The 22,416-nt window shown below is 43.7% G+C and overlaps 1 protein-coding gene across 1 annotated transcript in view; it reads right to left on the bottom strand.

The window, feature by feature from the left end:
• Positions 1 to 22,416, bottom strand: part of LOC130273987 (baculoviral IAP repeat-containing protein 1-like) — a 173,715-nt gene that overhangs the window by 25,018 nt on the left and 126,281 nt on the right. The gene's annotated exons all lie outside the window — the stretch shown is intronic.

Raw genomic sequence — 22,416 nt, 5'->3', positions numbered from 1 at the left:
AGTAACACGGCTGCGTTAGCAGGGAGGGGGATTATGAATATGCAGAGTACCTCGGGATGTAGCTCCGCCCATGCTTCAAGGACCTAATTTGAATATACAGAAAATAAGGAATTACGACATAAGTATCATTTTGATCAGAAGAACAGAGAGAGATGGATCCAGCTCGTGCAGATAAAAGAATTTTAATCCATAAGACAAGGAGGATACAAGTAACGCGTTTCAAGCGCTGAATGCGCTCTTAGTCAATTGACTAAGAGCGCATTCAGCGCTTGAAACGCGTTACTTGTATCCTCCTTGTCTTATGGATTAAAATTCTTTTATCTGCACGAGCTGGATCCATCTCTCTCTGTTCTTCTGATTAGCTGGTGCCGTCCAGCACCTGGATCCGTGCTCTGCTGTCCAGGGCGGGGTGAGCTGGTCTTCATCTTACCTTCACCTCTATCATTTTGATCAGTATTAACCGCACTACAAGCCTGTATGACAGGTTAGTGCTGGTGATACTAATGACAGATTTCCTTTAGGATGTTTTTAATGGAAGTAATTTACAATACAAATCTGTATAACTTTCTGGCACCAGTTGATTTGAAGTACCTCTTTAAATCAAGCTATGCCCATTGATCATCCACTTTTTAAACAATTGTACATGACGACATCTGTGTTGTCTTTGTAAATTAATTACACATTATATGAAGTTTTATATGAAGACACACATATATAGATAGATAGATATGCCTACATTTTAAATATACATTTATAGCTCAATAACCCTTTTAACAACACATGACATATATGAAGCTGTTAAGGGTTTATGGAGCAGGATCCTGACTGGATCTCATTCTATACTCAGTGATTCCACTTGTTTTTAGTAGCTTGTGAACTAAGCAGCTTAACCCCTAAAGGACCCAGCCTATTTATACCTTAAGGACCCGGCCATTTTTTGAACATCTGACCACTGTCACTTTAAGCATTAATAACTCTGGCATGCTTTTACTTTTCATTCTGATTCTGAGATAGTTTTTTCATGATATATTCTACTTTATGTTAGTGGTAAAATTTTGTCGATACTTGCATCATTTCTTGGTGAAAAATTCCAAAATTTGATGAAAAATTAGAAAATTTAGCATTTTTTTTAACTTTGATGCTCTCTGCTTATAAGAAAAATGGATATTCCAAATAAATGATATATTGATTCACATATACAATATGTCTACTTTATGTTTGCATCATAAAGTTTACAGGTTTTTACTTTTGGAAGACATCAGAGGGCTTCAAAATTCAGCAGCAATTTTCCAATTTTTCACAACATTTTCAAAATCAGAATTTTTCAGGGACCAGTTCAGTTTTGAAGTGGATTTGAAGGGCCTTCATATTAGAAATACCCCATAAATTACTCCATTATAAAAACTGCACCCCTCAAAGTATCCAAAATGACATTCAGTAAGTGTGTTAACGCTTTAGATGTTTCACAGAAATAGCAGCAAAGTGAAGGAGAGAATTCAAAATCTTAATTTTTTACACTCGGATGTTCTTGTAGACCCAGTTTTTGAATTTTTACAAGTGGTAATAGGAGAAAAGGCCCCCCAAAAATTGTAACCCAATTTCTCTTGAGTAAGGAGATACCTCATATGTGTATGTCAAGTGGTCGCAGGGTGCAGTATAGGGCTCAGAAGGGAAGGAGCAATAATGGTATTTTGGAGAGTGAATTTTGCTGAAATGGTTTTTGGGGGGCATGTCACATTTAGGAAGCCCCTATGGTGCCAGAACAGCAGAAAACCCCATGGCATACCATTTTGGAAACTACACCCCTCAAGGCACATAAAAAGGGGTCCAGTTAGCCTTAACACCCCTGCCCCTGACAGGGCAGAGGTACAGTACGGAGCCACATCCCATACTGGGACATTACAGAAGGATCTCCGCTTGTCTTGGGCTAAATGTTGTGAGATTTCCATAACACTGTGGCTAGCTTTATGTGAACTGGTATTTCCAGTTTAAGTTTCCTTCTTTGCCTACAAATCCCATAATTCTATTTTCCTCCCTCCCACACATTAGCCACCCCACCCATTGAAACATAAATGAGGTGCATCAATTCAAAAGATCTGTGGTTTTCAATCAGGGTGCCTACAGCTGTTGCATTAGTTGGAGATTGATCCCTCTCCCACAAAGCGATCGCTCCACCCATTGAAGCAGACAGGCTCCCTGTCATCAGCTGATCCTATTGAACTCATTAGGAGGCTACTTCAAGTAGTGTGAACCGTGCTAATAATACCACTTGACAAGTCTACATCAATATTCATAACTATATTATTATTCATAACTATATCAATACATAGCCCCACAAGTGCATTATACAAGCTCTATAAATTATGTGTGTTGGGGGATTGAAACACACAAACACACAGGGTCATTATTTGTCACAAAATAATCGGAATGCATGAGCGCTGACAAAAGTACATTTAGCCACCATAGGGGTTTATTTTAATTGTAATGTCAGAAAAATGAAAACAACAATAGTCACATGGTTGACCGGTTGAAATGGTTGAAGTGGCTGCAACACACACAGTACAAGCCATTTATATCACTGAGGCTCTCAGTGTTCACAAAAAATTTGGCTGCATATTTTATTTTAAATGCACACTTTTGTCTTTAATCATCAAAAATGTGGCCGAATATTACACTCTGTGAACAAAGCCTAACTTTCATGTCCCAATTCTGCAGAAAGATAGTAAAGGCATTGATTGTCCAAGGAAGACTATTAGTAAAAATCCAGTAGCAAGTGCCAAAGAAAACCATGCAACTTACATGTAACATATATATATATATATATATATATATATATATATATATGTACAGGATCTCACATAAGTGAGTACACCCCTTACATTTTTGTAAATATTTTATTATATCTTTTCATGTGATAACACTAAAGAAATAACCCTCTGCTACAATGTAAAGTATTGAGTGCACAGCCTGTATAACAGTGTTTTAAGGGGTAATCCGGCCCTAAGACATCTTATCAATGCAAGCATATGGGAGGGGGTTTGACAGCCACCACGCAACCTCCCATAGGCTTGCATTGAGGGGGGGAGCCGTGACATCACGATACTCCGGCCCCGTGATTGTGAGTCATCAGTTCCGGAACAATGTTCGCTCCGGAGGCTGATGATAGCGGGGTGCTGCATGAAAGATTGCAGCGGGACCCCCGCCATCAGGCATCTTATCCCCTATCCTTTGGACAGGGGATAAGATGCCTCAGGGCCAGAGTACCCCTTTAAAGAGTACCTGCCACCATCTCCATTGCTTTATATTATGCTGCTGGTATGTTGCCCTCATCATTACCTGACCTCTGCAGTTTTTCTTTTTCATTTTCGACCAGTATTTCCTTCTTATCCTCTTTCAAAGCTTGCTCACTGCAGGCAGTGTTCAATGTAGCTGAGGTGCGCCATGCAGCGTGCACAGGGAGGGAGCTGCGCTGTGCTCGTCAGTGTCCAGGCTGCACTATGAGAGTTAGGACTCATGCAAGACTTGCGGCCGGGACATGTAGGGAGACCCCTAGTGGTCAATTTTTACAAGTCAAAATAAATATATAAATATATATATATATTTTTTTATGACATGGTATTAGAAAGTTGTTTTTTAATACATTAAAGGGGTATTCCAGGCAATAACATTTTATCCCCTATCCAAAGGGGATGCTGCTGAGACCCCCCGTGATCTCCCTGCATTTTATCTCTCCATTTTATGCGGGTGCTGAATCTCCGGGTTTCCAGGACTGGGGACGTGACGGCAAGCCACGCCCCCTCCATTTATGTCTATGGGAGGGGGCGTGGCGGCCGAAGATTCAGCACCCTGCGGGTGCTGCAGGGAGATCGCGGGGGGTCTCAGCAGCGGGCCCCCCGCGATCAGACATCTTATCCCCTATCCTTTGGATAGGGGATAAAATGGTTTTGCCCGGAATACCCCTTTAAAGGAAAATTGTCAGATATTTTCTCCTGCACTATCCAAAGTACTGGTGGATAGTGCGGGAGACGCTGATTAAAACGAGTCCTACCTTGCCTGGATCCGCCCGGCCGTTCGCCCGCAATTGTACTTTTATTCTATGTGTATATATTGCTGTAACTGGCACGGGCGGGGCTTCTGCACTGATGTCAGCGCCGCTTATGAATATTCAATCCCCCTCCTTCCAGCTCTCCCTCTCTTCGCTTCTCCTAACTGGAGGGAGGGGGGATGAATATTCATAAGCGGCACTGATATCAGTGCAGAAGCCCCGCCCGTGCCAGTTACAGCAAGATATACACATAGAATAAAACCACAATTGCGGGCGAACTGCGGGGCGGATCTGGGTAAGGTAGGGCTCATTTTAATCAGGTTCTCCCGTGGATAGTGCGGGAGAAAATATCTGACAGTTTTCCTTTAATCAACAACATATAAAAAGTTTTTGTGATGACAGGTACTCTTTAATGTTGTGTCCCCTAAAAATAACTTAACACACAACCATTAATGTCTAAACCTTGGCAACAACAATGAGTACACCCCTAAGTGGAAATGTCCAAATTGGGCCCAACCAGTGTTTGGCTTGTGCATCAGCTGTATTTGTGAGAGGGACAACGTGCCTCACTCACATACAACAGTGGCAAGGTCCTCCCCTCAGCTGATGTCCTCATCCATAAAATGCCTATTTTATGGTTAAAAAAAACAACCCCAAAAGGCTGTATTTTTACTATTGAGTTTTTATTACACATCAGGTCCTTTTTTAGGTTCTTACCTATCAAAATATGCTTGTTTTTGGCTATATTTTGGACCATGAGTTTTTGAAAGATTTTTTTTGTGCCATTAAAAATTATTTGTGAACATAGCCTTAAGGGGTTATCTAGGCTTTATTAACTTTCCACTATTGTGCCTGTGATTCCAAGTTACCGTATGTCTTAATTGCTTTACTTGCCTTACATGTGTTGGATGCATCGTTCCTATTTTTGTGATTTCATGGTCCCCCCAGGTTCAGCATTCCTCTGGTGTCTGGATGACTGTTGTCTCCAGCTTTCCCAGAATTCTGTTTGGCTCAAGACAACAGCTGATCACAAGGGCTTGGCTTCTTCTTGTCTACTCTGACAAGCCTACCCCCTGATGACGTGTGCAGTCCAGCTGCACGTGTTGCCGCCCCTGTGATCAGCCGTTGTTGCGGCTTGTGTTTATAAGTGATTTTATGGAAGCAACTCCAAGGAAAATGTGACACAGTGCTGGAATAATGGTCTCTGTCACTATAAAGAGCTTTGACTGTATGTCTGAGGTGAGAGTGCATCATACCTGGTGGGTCCGGGTTGCTATAAGCAATCGGGCCTCACGGCTAAAGCCAGACATCGCTGATCAGGCTGATGTCCGGCATTAACCCTTTAGACGCAGCAATCAAACTTGATTGCCGCGTCTAAAACAAAAGTAAACATTGACGGTTAGTTCAGTGGTGCTGTTCGGGACCGCTGCGGTGAAATCGCGGCATCCTGAACAGCTTGCAGAACACGAGGAGGATCCCTATCGGCCTCCTCAATGTCCGATCGCCGAATGACTGCTCTGTGCCTGAGATCCAGGCAGTAGCAGTCAAGCGGCAGAAACACTGATCAATGCTGTGCTATTGCATAGCAATAATCAGTGTAAGAGATCAGTGTATGCAATGTTATAGACCCCTATGGGAGCTATAACATTGCAAAAAAAAAGTGTAAAAAAAGGTAATAATTGTGATTTAACCCCTTCCCTAATAAAAGTCTGAATCACCCCCCTTTTCCCATTTAAAAAAAAAACTGTGTAAATAAAAAAATAAATAAACATATGTGGTATCGCTGTGTGCATAAATGTCCGAACTATAAAAATATATCATTAAATAAACCGCACGGTCAATGGCGTACACGTAAAAAAAAAATCCAAAGTCCAAAACAAAAAATGGTACCGATAAAAACTTCAGATCACGGCACAAAATATATGTCCTCATACCGCCCCATACGCAGAAAAATAAAAAAAGTTATAGGGGTCAGAAAGGACATTTTTCAATGTATTAATTTTGGTGCATGTAGTTATGATTTTTTTTTTTGTAGTAAAATAAAATCAAACCTATATAAATTGGGTATCCTTGTGACCGTATGGACCTACAGAATAAATATAAGGTGCAATTTTTACAGAAAACTGCACTGTGTGGAAACGGAAGCCGCTAAAAATTTCAAAATGGCTTTTTTTCAATTTTGCCCCACAAATAATTTTTTTCTGATTTTGCCGTAGATTTTTAAATGAAATTATTAATGGTATTACAAAGTAAAATTGTTGGCGCAAAGAAATTGAAAGTGTTATGATTTTTAGAAGGTGAGGAGGAAAAAACAAAAGTGCAAAAAAATTAAAATTCGCCAAAGAGGGAAGGGGCTAATCTACTGGTAATCCGGTTATCAAAAGAACTGCAGTAACCCCTGTCCCACAAGATGTATAAAGCATAATGATCATAGATATAACAGTCTGAGGCAATAGAAACATGTTTTAAAATACAGGTTGATATGTTGTGTATTTAATACTGTGTTATCTAGTTGGAAACTATTGTTTTAAAAAGTTGGGTAAACTCCTAAAATGGACAGCCCATTATTAGCCCTTTACCTAAATGTAGAGGGTCTATCTCCGAGTCTCAGAACTACTTCTCATTAGGACCAGATAGGAAAGATAAGCAAATGCAGCCATAAGTTACTGCTATAAAAACCTTAAAGGTATTTTTTTTTTTTTTTTATCAATTGGTGGCAGAAAGTTAAACAGATTTGTAAATTACTTCTATTTAAAAATCTTAATTCTTCCAGTACTTACCAGCTGCTGTATACTACAGAAGAAGTTGTGTAGTTCTTTCCAGTGTGACCACAGTGCTCTCTGTCCATGTCAGGAACTGTCCAAAGCAGGAGAAAATCCCCATAGCAAACCTATCCTGCTCTGGACAGTTCCTGACATGGACATAGGTGTCAGCAGAGAGCACTGTGGTCAGACAGAAAATTTATTCCTCTGTAGTATACAGAAGCTGAGAAGTACTGGAAGGATTAAGATTTTTAAATAGAAGTAATGTACAAATCGTTATAACTTTCTGCCACCAATTGATTGAAAAAAAAAATTTGTTTTCCACTGGAGTACCCCTTTAAGTTCTAAAGTCTGTTTCTTTTGTTTTCTCTCTTTATGGCAGTGCACACAGAGGCTTAGCGGCTTCTTTTTTTGTTGGTGGATTCATATGAAAAAGGAAGCATGTGACAGAGCACATCTAAATTATCCCTATTATGACTTTGTGCAAGATAGAGCTATAATATTGCGCTATACACGTCCCTTCAATACACTCAGCTATAAAAGTTTACTGTTTTGACACTGGGAATTACACAAGAATATTGTACAGTAGCTTTACCTGGATAAAGAAAGAGTAGATGAAATGATACAACAAATAGATGAATACATGTATACCGTTCTTGTGTAGCTTTAAGATATACCTAATTCAGAGGTGGGGGGGGGGGGGGGGGGGGGGGGGTAAAGTATGCAATGCCAATTTCATTTTTTTACATAATAAAGTACAATACTGTCATTGTTTAGTAATTCACTAGACCGTCTATGAATGATGATCAAAGAAACATATAGTAAAATCCAATAGTCATATTCATGCATTGTACTGGCTGAAAAGAGAATTAAAAATCTTACTAAGAAAAAGCTCTTACATCCTTCCAAGAGACGTGTGAAGTGAGATGTGGTGTTGATGGTTCTTCCTCATAGTCATATGACAAAAGAGAAACTGTGAGTAAAAATAGTCCTGTTGACATTGTATTTATTGCTATTCTGTTGGATTGGTGGTGGTTATCTACAGAGATATAACTACCTAAGAGAAGGCAGAATAATTAGTAAACAGGACTGCCAATAGAAATATCAGGGCCCCATAACACACTATTATGTCCATCAACCTCCATATTAAACTCCATCTCATGGGCCATGAGGCATAAGAAATGTTGGTGTGCTTCTCAAGTATAGTGAGGTATAGTAGGTTCGCCTCTGTCTATATCAACACAATACCAGGAATGTCTTCTGACAAACTAGTGGAGCATGTTTAAGAATTTTATGCTGTGTTTCTACTATTATCTTCATATACAGAGCAGATGCGGTAATATGGATGAATATATGACACCATATATGTATTGTATTGTAAGGGGTCAATTTCCACTACTTTGTCTTACTGTCTGGTAAATTGTAAGGGAGCAGGTGAATGCATTATATGGCTCACAATTACTGGTGAGTTGTTAGAGCGATATACAAATAATGGATGGTCCATGATGAGCTCTTCCCTTACGTCCTACCAGCAGCACAAGTGGGGGGTATTCTTGATAAAAAATTTTGATAAATAAAGTAAATCAATTAACCAATACCTCTGTGATGCAGCCACACAGCAAGGCCAGCTTGCTGCCAAGGGTATGGCACTTTCATCCGTGGGTCATCAACTCTAGTGGCTCAAGCCTCAGGTGGCAGACAATGCCTCCAAGTAAAATTTATGTTCTCTCCTATTGAAACCAGGCAGACCCTTTAGGATTAAACTAGATAAGATCACCAAGGGGATTGCTGAAAAAAAATGCAAGTCCCTCCCTCATTTCTATCAGGGTAGAAGTAGGCAGTCTAGAAGAGGAAGATGTTTTAACCCCCAAGGACAAAAAGCAGTCAGACCTTTGACTGTTGGAGTTGGAGGTCTGTATCCGCTCCCAAGTCCTTTGTGACGGTTCCCAGGATAAGTCCCTCCAAGTGGGGGGAAGGCTACACTTCTTTATAGAAGCCTGGATAATCGAAGGATAATTATTGACCTTCCCTATCAACATTTTTCCTGAGAAATAAGCGATTCTGCACGGAGACCATTTGGTCTGTCATAAACATCCTGGAACCAGGGGATTTTATAACAATGTTGGGCTTTAAGAATGCCTACCTGCATAACCCTGTTCATCCCACTCACAGAAGATATTTGAAAATCACAGTCCACCTCCAAGGGACCCTAGTACACCTCCAATTTGTAAGAAAAATCACTGCCTGATGGGATGGTGCCATGTACAGGAATATGTACAGTTGAATTTGCTGCCAAGGGGAAGGTCAGAGTACACATGGGTGGTCGTTTGTGTGGGTGTCACAATGGTAATGATAGATCTTTTATAGAAAATGTTAAACTGCCCCGCAAGGGTTAAATGAGTGTATTGAAAATACAGCATAACATCCTTTACTATACATCGTAACCTGAGTAGGCGCCCTCCTGATTGGCTCAGGCCACATCATACTATCACCAATCATGGCCTTTGTACATCATTAGACTCTACTGCACCATAACCATAATTAAATACGCCGGATTTCGGAAGTCTTGATTGTCTGAATACACATCACGTCAGCACTTATCGCATACATGCCTATGCCATGTATCTTTATCCCATATACCTCCATTGAGAGATAGGCCACCATCTGATTGGTTCTCCGCTGACACGATTCTAGCCTATCACCGATCTACTAAGGAAAGATGATGATTGGTCCAGAACCCATCCTTTGAAAATACAATTTCCCGCCTCCGGCTTCTGTTCTACCACACCACAAAGAACATCTTATGATTGGCTGTACGTCCGCTCTGCAAGCTTCCTGATTTATCGTCTCACAATATGCCGAACAGTGCCTTCCACACTGCATGACGTCACTCCGGTCCCGCAACCCTATTGATTGCTCGCTCTATGAATGAAATAGGCAGGCATATGCCGTACAACACAGTCTTCCATCCAGTCCTGCAATCTCATTGTCGCTCTTCGTATGAATGAAAGGCGGTCAGTCTCCGGTACACATACCTGGACTACAAGGACCTCGCCCTAGTCTTAGGGGAACCAAGCCTCGTTTTCATTTCTCCAGTGAACAGAATGTGAAGACTTCTTGGAATAAACATGAAAATACTAATTTCTATCCTTTTCAAATACTTGATTTAATATGTGTCCCTCCTCATATCTTTCATCACAATACATGGTATTTTTATAACATTTTCTGTAAAAGATCCATCATTACCTTTGTGACACCCAAACAAGCTACACCCATGTGAACTCTGACCTTCCCCTTGGTGCCAAATTCAACTGTACATATTCCTGTACATGGCACCATCCCATCAGACAGCTATTTCTTACAATTGACAAAGGGAAAATTTACTCCCGAAACACGTCTTGTACTTTGTTTATATTCTGTCCTATTGTAGTTTGTGTCAATAAAATGTGATACTCTTTACATCTGGATTCCTGTGAATTGACCTGATCGAGCAGCGCCATCACCATCCTTTTTTCTCCAGTTCTACTCCTGCTTATTTGCCAACCCCCTCGAGGACATCGGCCGCAACAATGGGCTGCAGCTCCGGATCCCACATCTGTACCCCAACATGGAGGGGTTATACGCATGAACCCAAGGTTCACCCAAGGTGAGCACATTACCACCCTAATTCCTAGGGACCAACTGATCCCATGGAATTACATGAAGCACTGTCCTTTCTCTTTTTCTATCCTATATACCTCCAATTTGTGGCCTACTTTGGTATATCCTCTGCCCCTCACACTTTTACCAAGGTGGTTGGAGCTGTAGTGGCATCTATAAGACTTTAGGGCCTCAGGATCGTCCCATATCTCGATGACTGGCTCATTAAGTCATCTTCAGAGGCTGTCCTCCTCCAACATCTTCATCTGGCTCTGTCTTTTCTCTGGGCTGGTTAATAAAGTCTTTAAGCCACAACTTCAGAGAGGATTCTAGGATTTATTCTGGATTCTGCTTGGATGTCCCATCATAACGAGTTATAGAACCAGCATATCTCTCTATTCCAAGTCAAGTTACCTTTTGAACATTGATGAAGATGTTGGGATTGATGTCAGTTCCTTGGACCCTCTGGCACCTTCGTCCCCTTCAAGCAGAGGTCCTGGGTGAGTGGAATTGTAGCTCTTCTGTGCTGGACAGAAAGTGCTCCCTGTCTCCAAGAGCATGCCACTCTCTTTGTTGGAGGAGTCAACAAGAGATGGGAGGTCCTTAATTCAACGTCGGCGGATCATGTTCACCATAGATACATACATTTTAGGCTGAGGAGCCCATCTAGATGATCTTCCAGTACAAGGTACTTAGAGAGAACTCAGAACTGTTTGCCTGCCGCTTATTCACTTCATATTCGGGGGACTTCAAACATTCTAGTGAAGTCAAGGTCTATCCTAATGGGACTGGTCCCTTCACCCAGACATATTTTATCCGATCTGCCTATGGTGGAGATTTCCAGAGATAGATCTCATGGCCAACAGGTACAACGCCAAAGGTTCTGCTCTTTATACCGAGGACAATCCATAGGTTTTGTATTCTCTACAGCATGGGTGTCAAACATGCGGCCCGTAGGCCTCATGCGACCCACAATGAATATATTTGCGGCCCGGACATCCCTGTGTCCCAAAAGATATTTTCGAGACACAGGGATGCCTCTGCGTTAAGTTTAAATATGCAGGGGCTGCTGTCCCATGTCACTGACGTCCCATGCATGCGCCCATAGTAACGGAGGCGCGGAGGAGCAGAACATGGAGGTGGATGACGCGCGCTGGCCAGCATGGTACGTGACCAGCGGCACGTCAGCTTCGGTGCTCAGACCACCGCTCCTCAGGTCCCGGGACCTACAGCTATGGCCGCACCGGTGGAGCAGTGGTCAGTGGGGCAGTACACAGGCATACAGCCTCCAGCCATACACTGTATATGGCTGGAGGCTGTATGTCTGTGGAGGAACATACTGCACCTAATGTGGGGAACTATACTGCACCTAATGTTGGGGAACTGTACTGCACCTAATGTGGGGGAACTGTACCTAATGTAGGGGAACTGTACCTAATGTGGGGGAACATACTGCACCTAATGTGGGGAACTATACTGTACCTAATGTGGGGGAACTATACTGCAACTAATGTGGGGGAACTCTACTGCACCTAATGTGGGGAACTATACTGCACCTAATGTGGGGGAACTATACTGCACCTAATGTGGGGGAACATACTGCACCTAATGTGGGGAACTATACTGCACCTAATGTGGGGGAACTGTACTGCACCTAATGTGGGGGAACTGTACTGCACTTAATGTGGGGGAACTGTACTGCACCTAATGTGGGGGAACTGTATTGCACCTAATGTAGGGGAACTGTACTGCACCTAATGTGGGGGAACTGTACTGCACCTAATGTGGGGGAACTGTACTGCACCTAATGTGGGGGAACTGTACCTAATGTGGGGAACTGTACTGCACCTAATGTGGGGGATCTGTACTGCACCTAATGTGGGGGAACTGTACCTAATGTGGGGAACTATACTGCACCTAATGTGGGGGAACTGTACTGCACCTAATGTGGGGGAACTGTACTGCACCTAATGTGGGGGAACTGTACTGCACCTAATGTGGGGGAACTGTACTGCACCTAATGTGGGGGAACTGTACCTAATGTGGGGGAACTATACTGCACCTAATGTGGGGGGAACTGTACTGCACCTAATGTGGGGAACTATACTGCACCTAATGTGGGGAACTATACTGCGCACCTATTGTGGGGGAACTGTACTGCACACCAAATGTGGGGGATCTGTACTGCACCTAATGTGGGGGAACTGTACCTAATGTGGGGAACTATACTGCACCTAATGTGGGGGAACTGTACTGCACCTAATGTGGGGGAACTGTACTGCACCTAATGTGGGGGAACTGTACTGCACCTAATGTGGGGGAACTGTACTGCACCTAATGTGGGGGAACTGTACCTAATGTGGGGGAACTATACTGCACCTAATGTGGGGGGAACTGTACTGCACCTAATGTGGGGAACTATACTGCACCTAATGTGGGGAACTATACTGCGCACCTATTGTGGGGGAACTGTACTGCACACCAAATGTGGGGGACCTGTACTGTGCACCTAATGTGGGGGAACTGTACTGCACCTAATGTGGGGGAACTGTACTGCGCACCTAATGTGGGGGAACTGTACTGCGCACCTAATATGGGGGCCTCGTATTGACATTCGCTCACGTCACGCTCCCAGAATTGAAGGGCCAGCGTTACTATGTCCTTTTTTGGATGCGGCCCATGTAAACTTAAACCTTATTTTTTTGGCCCATGTTAGCCTTTGAGTTTGACATGCTTGCTCTACAGCCTAGGACATATCAAAAATATCTTGAAAACTCTGTGTCCCTTTCAGCTGGGTATACACTTCAGATTACTGCCTGCTAAATGCTTCTATGTGCATAGCTATCTCGACAGATCTCATGGCCAACAGGTACAACGCCAAAGGTTCTGCTCTTTATACCGAGGACAATCCATGGGTTTTGTATTCTCTACAGCATGGGTGTCAAACATGCGGCCCGTGGGCCTCATGCGGCCCACAATGAATATATTTGCGGCCCGGACATCCCTGTGTCCCAAAAGATGTTTTCGGGACACAGGGATGCCTCTGGGTTAAGTTTAAATATGCAGGGGCTGCCGTCCCGTGTCACTGACGTCCCGTGCGTGCACCCATAGTAACGGAGGCGCGGAGGAGCAGAACATGGAGGTGGATGACGCGCGCTGGCCAGCATGGTACGTGACCAGCAGCACGTCAGCTTCGGTGCTCAGACCACCGCTCCTCAGGTCCCGGGACCTACAGCTATGGCCGCACCGGTGGAGCAGTGGTCAGAGCACTGAAGTGGGGCAGTACACAGGCATACAGCCTCCAGCCATACACTGTATATGGCTGGAGGCTGTATGTCTGTGGAGGAACATACTGCACCTAATGTGGGGAACTATACTGCACCTAATGTTGGGGAACTGTACTGCACCTAATGTGGGGGAACTGTACCTAATGTGGGGGAACTGTACCTAATGTGGGGGAGCATACTGCACCTAATGTGGGGAACTATACTGTACCTAATGTGGGCAAACTATACTGCAACTAATGTTGGGAACTCTACTGCACCTAATGTGGGGAACTATACTGCACCTTATGTGGGGGAACTATACTACACCTAATGTGGGGGAACTGTACTGCACTTAATGTGGGGGAACTGTACTGCACCTAATGTGGGGGAACTGTATTGCACCTAATGTAGGGGAACTGTACTGCACCTAATGTGGGGGAACTGTACTGCACCTAATGTGGGGGAACTGTACCTAATGTGGGGAAATATACTGCACCTAATGTGGGGGAACTGTACTGCACCTAATGTGGGGGAACTGTACTGCACCTAATGTGGGGGAACTGTACCTAATGTGGGGGAACTATACTGCACCTAATGTGGGGGAACTGTACTGCACCTAATGTGGGGAACTATACTGCACCTAATGTGGGGAACTATACTGCGCACCTATTGTGGGGGAACTGTACTGTGCACCTAATGTGGGGGAACTGTACTGCACCTAATGTGGGGGAACTGTACTGCACCTAATGTGGGGGAACTGTACTGCGCACCTAATGTGGGGGCCTCGTATTGACATTCGCTCACGTCACTCTCCCAGAATTGAAGGGCCAGCGTTACTACGTCCTTTTTTGGATGCGGCCCACGTAAACTTAAACCTTGTTTTTTTGGCCCATGTTAGCCTTTGAGTTTGACATGCTTGCTCTACAGCCTAGGACATATCAAAAATATCTTGAAAACTCCGTGTCCCTTTCAGCTGGGTATACACTTCAGATTACTGCCTGCTAAATGCTTCTATGTGCATAGCTATCTCGACCAACTCCCAAAAGCATCCAGCTGCCCAAAATACACGTGCATGCTTGGCTTATAGAAAGAGTAATTAAGCTGCTGCCAGGCATGTGTAGCAGTGACACATCTTCCCTGAAAACAAATGGATCAGGCATAATGAAACACAGATGCCTGATCTTTCTCTCCTAGATATCTGGAGGATATTTGGAAGCCTACCATACACATAGGATGGTAGGACAGTCTGGCTAAAAAGTTGTCACTTTTAGCCTTTCAGATGATTATGAAAGGAGAACCTATACTAAAGAATAAGGGTTTATCCCATCAGGGGAACTCTTTTTCTAAATGCAGAAGTAGTTACAATAAGCAGTTTTTCCCCTTCAGTAGCATTATATAATACCTATTTAAACAGTGGCAAACATAATTTGAGGAGACCCACAGTAAAGAAAGAAATGTATCCCCAGTATGTTAGGTTTTCCTACCCTGGCCAGAATGGCCTGGTGTGGGGTTTGCCCATTTCCATGACCCCAAGACTTATGGACAAGGGTTGCCTTGACATGCTAACACATCATAGTCTCATTTATCATAAAGAAAGGCGTCTATGTGGTGTACCAGCACATAACATTCTTGTCCACCTGCCCTGTCAGGTGGATGTCACTTTATGGTGTCTGCTCTGGCCCACAGCTCCAGGTTCAAGTGTTTTGTATTTTGTGATTCACTGTAAATGTATTTTTTATTGTTTAAGGGGCTTGTATTTATTTCTGTGATGTCAAGAGTTATTTTTTTCTTTTTAGGAGGATGCATGGGGAATCCAATGTGCACTTTGACCAATCAGGGCCTCCTGCTCTTGTCCACCAAGGTCTTTTGAGATGGGGAGGAGTAAGTGAGTAGTCTGGAGAAAAACCTTATCAGGGCACCGTTATCCTATACATGGTCAGAGGTTGGAGACAGCTTCTCCTGGCCCAGACACGGGGGGATGAATGAACACACCAACGTCATGTTACGGATAACTGTCTTTACTGAGCAGGAGGCAGATGGTATTACACAGACAGTCTGGTGCTGGGTGAAAGGATACAGCGTAACCCCTTGGGAGCCCTGTAGCCTTGCTGGGACTTGTGGTGCTTTCACCAATTGAATTGATAATGACTTGAGAAACTTAAAGATTGATCCTGGTAGCTAGGGTTCTGTCAAGGTATTGTAGCCTTCTCCGCCAGGGCATGAACTTCCAACATGCAGGCAGGGGTAGATCCAGAGTCTAGTCTCGGGAGGGGCACTATCAGAGTATCGTGCGCTGGTCGACACGCCCCCTCCCAGAGACTTGCATTGAGGGTGTGTGTGACATCACAAGGGACGTGGCTATGATGTCACAACCCCCGCAGCCCACACCCAGGGTTCAGAACAAAATGTTCAGAATGCTGGGGCAGTGGTGTAGCCCTTTAAGTATGCAGCATAGATCCCCCGCTCTAGGTAGGCAGCCTAGTTCCCAGTTCCCCCACACTAGGTTGGCAGCATAATTCCCCCACATTAGGTTGGCAGCATAGTTCCCTCACACTAGGATAGCAGCATAGTTCCCCCCACATAAGGTTGTCAACATAGTTCTCCCACATTAGGTTGGCAGTATAGTTCCCCCATATTTGGTTGGCAGCATAGTTCCCCCACATTAGGATGGCAGCATAGTTCCCCCCACATAAGGTTGTCAACATAGTTCCCCTACATTAGGTTGTAGTTCCACCACATTAGGTTGGTAGTATAGTTCCCCCACATTGGGTTGTAGTTCCCCCACAGTTGGTTGGCAGTATAGTTCCCCCACATTAGGTTGGCAGTATAGTTCCCCCACATTAGGTTGGCAGTATAGTTCCCTCACATTAGGTAGGCAGTATAGCTCCCCCACATTAGGTTGTAGTTCCCCCACATTAGGTTGGCAGTATAGTTTCCCCACATTAGGTAGGCAGTATAGTTCCCCCACATTAGGTTGGCAGTATAGTTCCCCCCACATTATGGTGGCAGTATAGTTCCCCCACATTAGGTTGGCAGTATAGTTCCCCCCACATTAGGTTGGCAGTATAGTTCCCCCACATTAGGCAGGCAGTATAGTTCCCCTACATTAGGTTGTAGTTCCCCCATTATTAGGTTGGCAGTATAGTTCCCCCACATTAGGTTGGCAGTATAGTTCCCCCCACATTAGGGTGGCAGTATAGTCCCCCCCCACATTAGGTTGGCAGTATAGTTCCCCCCACATTAGGTTGGCAGTATAGTTCCCCCCCCTCACATTGGGTTGGCAGTATAGTTCCCCCCCCACATTAGGTTGGCAGTATAGTTCCCCCCACATTCGGTTGGCAGTATAGTTCCCCCCACATTCGGTTGGCAGTATAGTTCCCCCACGAGCATAAATCCTAAAGCCATATACAGTGTATGGCTGAAGACTGTATGTCTGTGTACTGCTTCAATGCTCCGACCACCGCTCCTCCGGTCCAGGGTCACGATCTACTGCTATGGCCTATAGGCCATAGCAGTAGGTCCCGGGACCTGAGGAGCGGTGGTCGGAGCACTGATGATGATGTGCTGCTGGTAACTTACCATGCGTGCGTCCTAGCTGCTCTGTTCCTGTGGGCGCACGCACGGGACGTCAGTGACGTCCCTGCGTGCGCTACCTCCTGGCGGCTCCTGCGCATTTAAAGTTAATGCGGGGCAGCAGAAAGGTAACCAGGGATGTCCTGAATGTGTGGGGGGAAATTAATCTTAATCTCGGGGGATCTGCCACTGCGTGCGGATGATCCTTGCAGAATGACCGGACGAAGTAGATTTGAGCTAGGCCTTTCCTTAGAGCACACAATACACCTTACAACTTTACCCCACTGAGGCTTAGGAACAACGGGGGCAACTCCTCCCCCACTACACTATATGGGTAAGAATTTAGAGGTTCCCATTGGCAGGCAGGATCACATGGGGTTTACACAGTTCCTCTCTTATGGGTACAGTAACACATTTAAAATATATACGCATAACAACAACAGAATTAATACAAAAGAATATATTCCGTCTCAATAAAGTACATAACATAATTATTATAATGATCAGTCTCTTGGTGGGTCCAACAGTTGTGCTGCCAGGCTGCCCAAAGCAGTCCGAAGCCACAGGACAGCCATTGGTGCTGGGCACCACACAAGTGCAACAATTCCTCTTCCTGAGCGACATCACGCTTCACTAGGATCACGCTGTCCAGACTGTCAGTCCTGTCAAGTCTAAGCTTTGGGGAGAACAGAAGTCTCACATAGCCAAACCATGGATAAAGTGAGTGAAGATCCTCCTGTCCACTAAAGTCCGTCCTGGCGGTAAGCACCCACTTTGGATTCCACACTGTGAATTAGCAAAAGGCAGTGATAGTCAACTCCCAAGTCAAGTATAATTCAGTTAAGTCTAGTCACGTCAAGGCTAGCTATGTCAAGTCTGTTCAAGTCAAGTTCATGTCATGCTTCAGTAGAAAAGGATTCTAAGTCCCAGAGTGCCAATTGCTGTAAGTGTGGTTCCCTACAGCATCCTTCAAAATGCACTACCATTGAACTGTACTGTCTGTACCATCTTGCTGCAATTGTTGAAGTAAAGTTTCAAGTGGTTTCCCTAACCTTGCATTTGAGGTATTCTTTATCCAGCACCTAGCACCGGCAACCACTTTACCTTAGAATGTGGTGGGTTAACACTCCTGGAGACCCTGCGCACTAACTACAGTGGCATAGTAAGAAAGTTCAACCTCCTTCTACAGATCCACCAAGCAAGTGCTAATAGTACAATACAAGCTGCATAAACACAAATGTATACCCACATATACACAAAAAGATTGGACAGGGACATCCACACCTATGTCCGTTTCGGAATACCGTCTTCTACAGGTCAGGGGAAAGCGATGGTATGCCAGTCTCCCACTTCAAATAGGCTTTAAAAAATTGGCTTGATTTGACTCAATTCACCAATAAATAGTCCTGTGTAAGTGTTTTGGGGAGGTTGGTGGTACCCAAAAGCTGTTCCACCTCTGAAAATTCTGTTACAATCTTGAGACCCCCAAACTGAGTGTGACCCAATTGGAGGTATAAGAAAAAAAAAACTGTTCTAGTTATCTAAAATTTAGCCTGCATGGCTTAAAACAGGAATTAGGGATCTGAAAATAGACGTATTGCAAACTAACTCCATGGCTGTAGGCAAGGACTGAGACATACATATTTGTATAGTCTATTTGTAAAGACTGAGCCTAGGAGGTTCGCCCTGCCAATGGAAGGAACCCATCTAAATGCTGAAAGATTAGCTTAGAAGGCAGCACCGGTGTCTCACAAATAGGTACAAGAAAGAAAGAGAGATACATCATCTTAAATGTATTTTCTCTTAATCTACCAAGGACAAAGTGAGACAAGATCAGGATTTCAGTTGGGATTCGGCTTTAACTAGGAATGGTTATCATTCTGCTTATTATGCAGTAGTGTTAATAAGTCCACCAAGTTATGATAATAACAATCTTTTAGTATCAATCTAGAGACCAACTATATCCTATATTGTTTTTAAGAGGAGCAAACACTGGCAAATGTAGATGGTGACGCAACTGCAACATTTTTATTGGGACAAAAATGTAATCGACAAACATTTGGAAATGACTAATGTTAATGACATTCCTATGATACATAGGTAAAATAAAACAGGGAGAAAAACTAAGACATGAAAGACATAATGGTAATACATAAGGAAAGAGGTGAAGGGGTTAAAGATGGTTCAGTCATCTCTGTGCCATGTATACATGTGCTATATTTCAAATCCAACTTGTGACAGTTTTGCAAGTAGACAATAGATATTGTTCTTTCTGATTTTCAAGCTCGGATAACTCAAATTTATACACAAATAATAGTGCAGGCACTAGACTTGAATGGTGTTCTCTAGACTCATAATACAACAAACTCACCTTCTGCATACCCAATGCTGGTTTCATTGGTGCCTGGCTGAAAGGGCATTTCCTGTGTATCGGAACAGAGAGCTTCTTGCTCTGGGCACCTGGACTGGCGTTGTCAGAACAGCACAAGCAAGGGATGGGTAATTGGTGGCAGGTAAGCACATAGAGGGAGATTTATCAAAACCTGCACAGAAGAAAAGTTGCCCAGTTGCCCATAGCAACCAATCAGATCGCTTCTTTCATTTTTAACAAGGCTTCTGCAAAATGAAAGAAGTGATCTGATTGGTTGCTATGGGTAACTGGGCAACTTTTCCTTTGCACTGGTTTTGATAAATCTCCCCCATATTTTCTTAAGGTTTTACAGCCAACCTCAGCACTTCAGAAGTGTACAGTGGCTTGCAATAACTAAACACTTTATGAGAGTGTTTCAGGTCCTTTTCATGCTGGAAGACCCAGCCACGACCCATCTTCAATGCTCTTACTGAGGGAAGAAGGTTGTTGGCTAAGATCTCGTGATACATGACCCCATCCATCCTCCCCTCAATACAGTGCAGTTGTCCTGTCCCCTTTGGGGAAAAAAAGCAGCCCCAAAGAATGATGTTTCCAGCTCTCTTCAGGTCATTGACCAGATCCTGCCATGTAGTTCTACCCTGATCCCTCACCTTCCTCATTATCATTGATGCCCCACGAGGTGAGATCTTTCATGGAGCCCCAGACCGAGGGAGAAGAAAGAAAAGAAACAATCTGAGTACTCTTCCCCTACACAGGTTTTAATAAATCTCCCCTTATGTTTTTACCTTAAAGTAAAAGTCTGTGAAGCTGAATAAGAAGAGAACCTGTGCAGCAAGGGGCCAAATCTGAGGGGCTAAAAACCGTGAAGAACAACTAGAGATTAGCATTTACTTAAACACAAGGTTATACTGGTTCTTAATGTTTGAGAACACAACATTAACATGCATAACACAGTATTCAACCCTTTTGTTTAGTATTAGAATCATGTTGTCTTGACAGTTGCCTCTTCTGGTCTGTGTTACTTCCCAAAGGATTACATCCACTCCTCAGTTCCAGTTCTTGACTTCTGTCTTGTGACTACTTCCTTCTAAAAAAAACATGACCTCAAGGGCAATGACCCAGACAAAGTTCCTCAACAAATTATTGGCCAATAGGCAGTCTCTGTCACCACCACAAGGGTGGCACAACACTCTAGGGTGCCTTGAGAATCTGCCTGGGGTGCTGCCACACTCCAGCGCTGAGCTCTATAAAAAAAGCCATCCATACCACCCACAAAGCATGTTACAGTCTGCCAGAGAGGAGCCTTCCAGAGAAGAACAAAAGTCTAGTGGGAGAGCCATTACAGAGCTCTAATATCTTCTGCCATGATCAGCCTATGCAAAACAGGCTGTCCCAACAAGATTCCACTACTACCCAGATCCCACAAGCATGGCCATACTTACAGATCTAAGTTCCCAGAACACTTCACTGGCCTGCAGGGCTAACCACTGGTCCACCAGAACTCTGGATTTTCCCTCAGCTCAGGGAGAAGTGCAGCCATGAGTTCACCCACAGCCACTTTCCCAGCCTTCTTGAGCCCTAAAAGACGGCTCCTCAATTGGATGGCAGTCTCTGTTGCCAGTAAGTGTAACAAGGTGCAGAAATAATAAACAACACAGTACAGACGTCAGGAAAGCAGGTCAGGGTACAAAAGGTTACCAAGCAAAGTACCAAAAACAAAACACAAGGGATAAACACGCCAACAGAAAGTGGTCAAACAAGTTAGGTCCATCCGGCATAGCAGCAAAGGCACCAAATCAATAAAACAGGTCAGATTACACAGGATTAAACAAGCAAGGATAATACAAGAGCTAGTGCAGAGGAACTGAACAGAAGCAACTTGAGATACAAACTTATTGGGTGTTTATGTGCAGCTAAGAATAGCATGGACACTGAGACCAGATGCAGTTCTCTCTTTATCCTGACAAAGTGGCTTTGCCCACAAAACAGTGTCCGTTGAGGTTAAACAGTTTCCCTGGATAGTACAGGACAAAATGTCATCTCCAGGTAATGGATGTATTTATATTGTAGCACTATTTGCAGATGTTGGCCCTGATTTATCAAACTGTGTGAGAGGAAAAACTGGAGTGATGTTCCCACAGCAGCCAATCACAGCTCAGCTTTCACTTTACCAAAGCTTGTTAGCTGAACTGTGATTGGTTGCTGTGGGAACATCACTCCAGTTTTTCTCTTGTGAAGTTTGATAAATCCTTATGGGGTCTCTCCAATTTTTGGGGTATATGTTTTTTACAGGTTAGGGTTTTTTCTATTGTTGTCAAATTATGTATTTTTGTAGATATTTAACCCATTTTGGCCTAAAGGGGTACTCCGGTTGAATTTTTTATTTTTTTTTTATCAACTTGTGACAGAAAGTTAAACAAGTTTGTAAATTACTTCTATTAAAAAATCGTAATCCTTCCAGTACTTCTCAGCTGCTGTACTCTCCAGAGGAAGTTAAGTAGTTCTTTTAAGTCTGACCACAGTGCTCTCTGCTGCCACCTCTGTCCATGTCAGGAACTGTCCGCAGCAGGAGAGGCTTGCTTTGGGAATCTGCTCCTACTCTGGACCTTCCTGACATGGACAGAGGTGTCAGCATGGAGCACTGTGGTCAGACTGAAAAGAACTATACAACATCCTCTGGAGCATACAGCAGCTGATAAGTACTGGAAGGATCAAGATTTTTTAATAGAAGTAATTTACACATCTGTTAAACTTACTGGA

This window comes from Hyla sarda, chromosome 1, assembly GCF_029499605.1.
Source record: "Hyla sarda isolate aHylSar1 chromosome 1, aHylSar1.hap1, whole genome shotgun sequence".
NCBI classification, from domain to species: domain Eukaryota; kingdom Metazoa; phylum Chordata; class Amphibia; order Anura; family Hylidae; genus Hyla; species Hyla sarda.
This window is presented reverse-complemented; position numbering and strand designations above follow the sequence as displayed.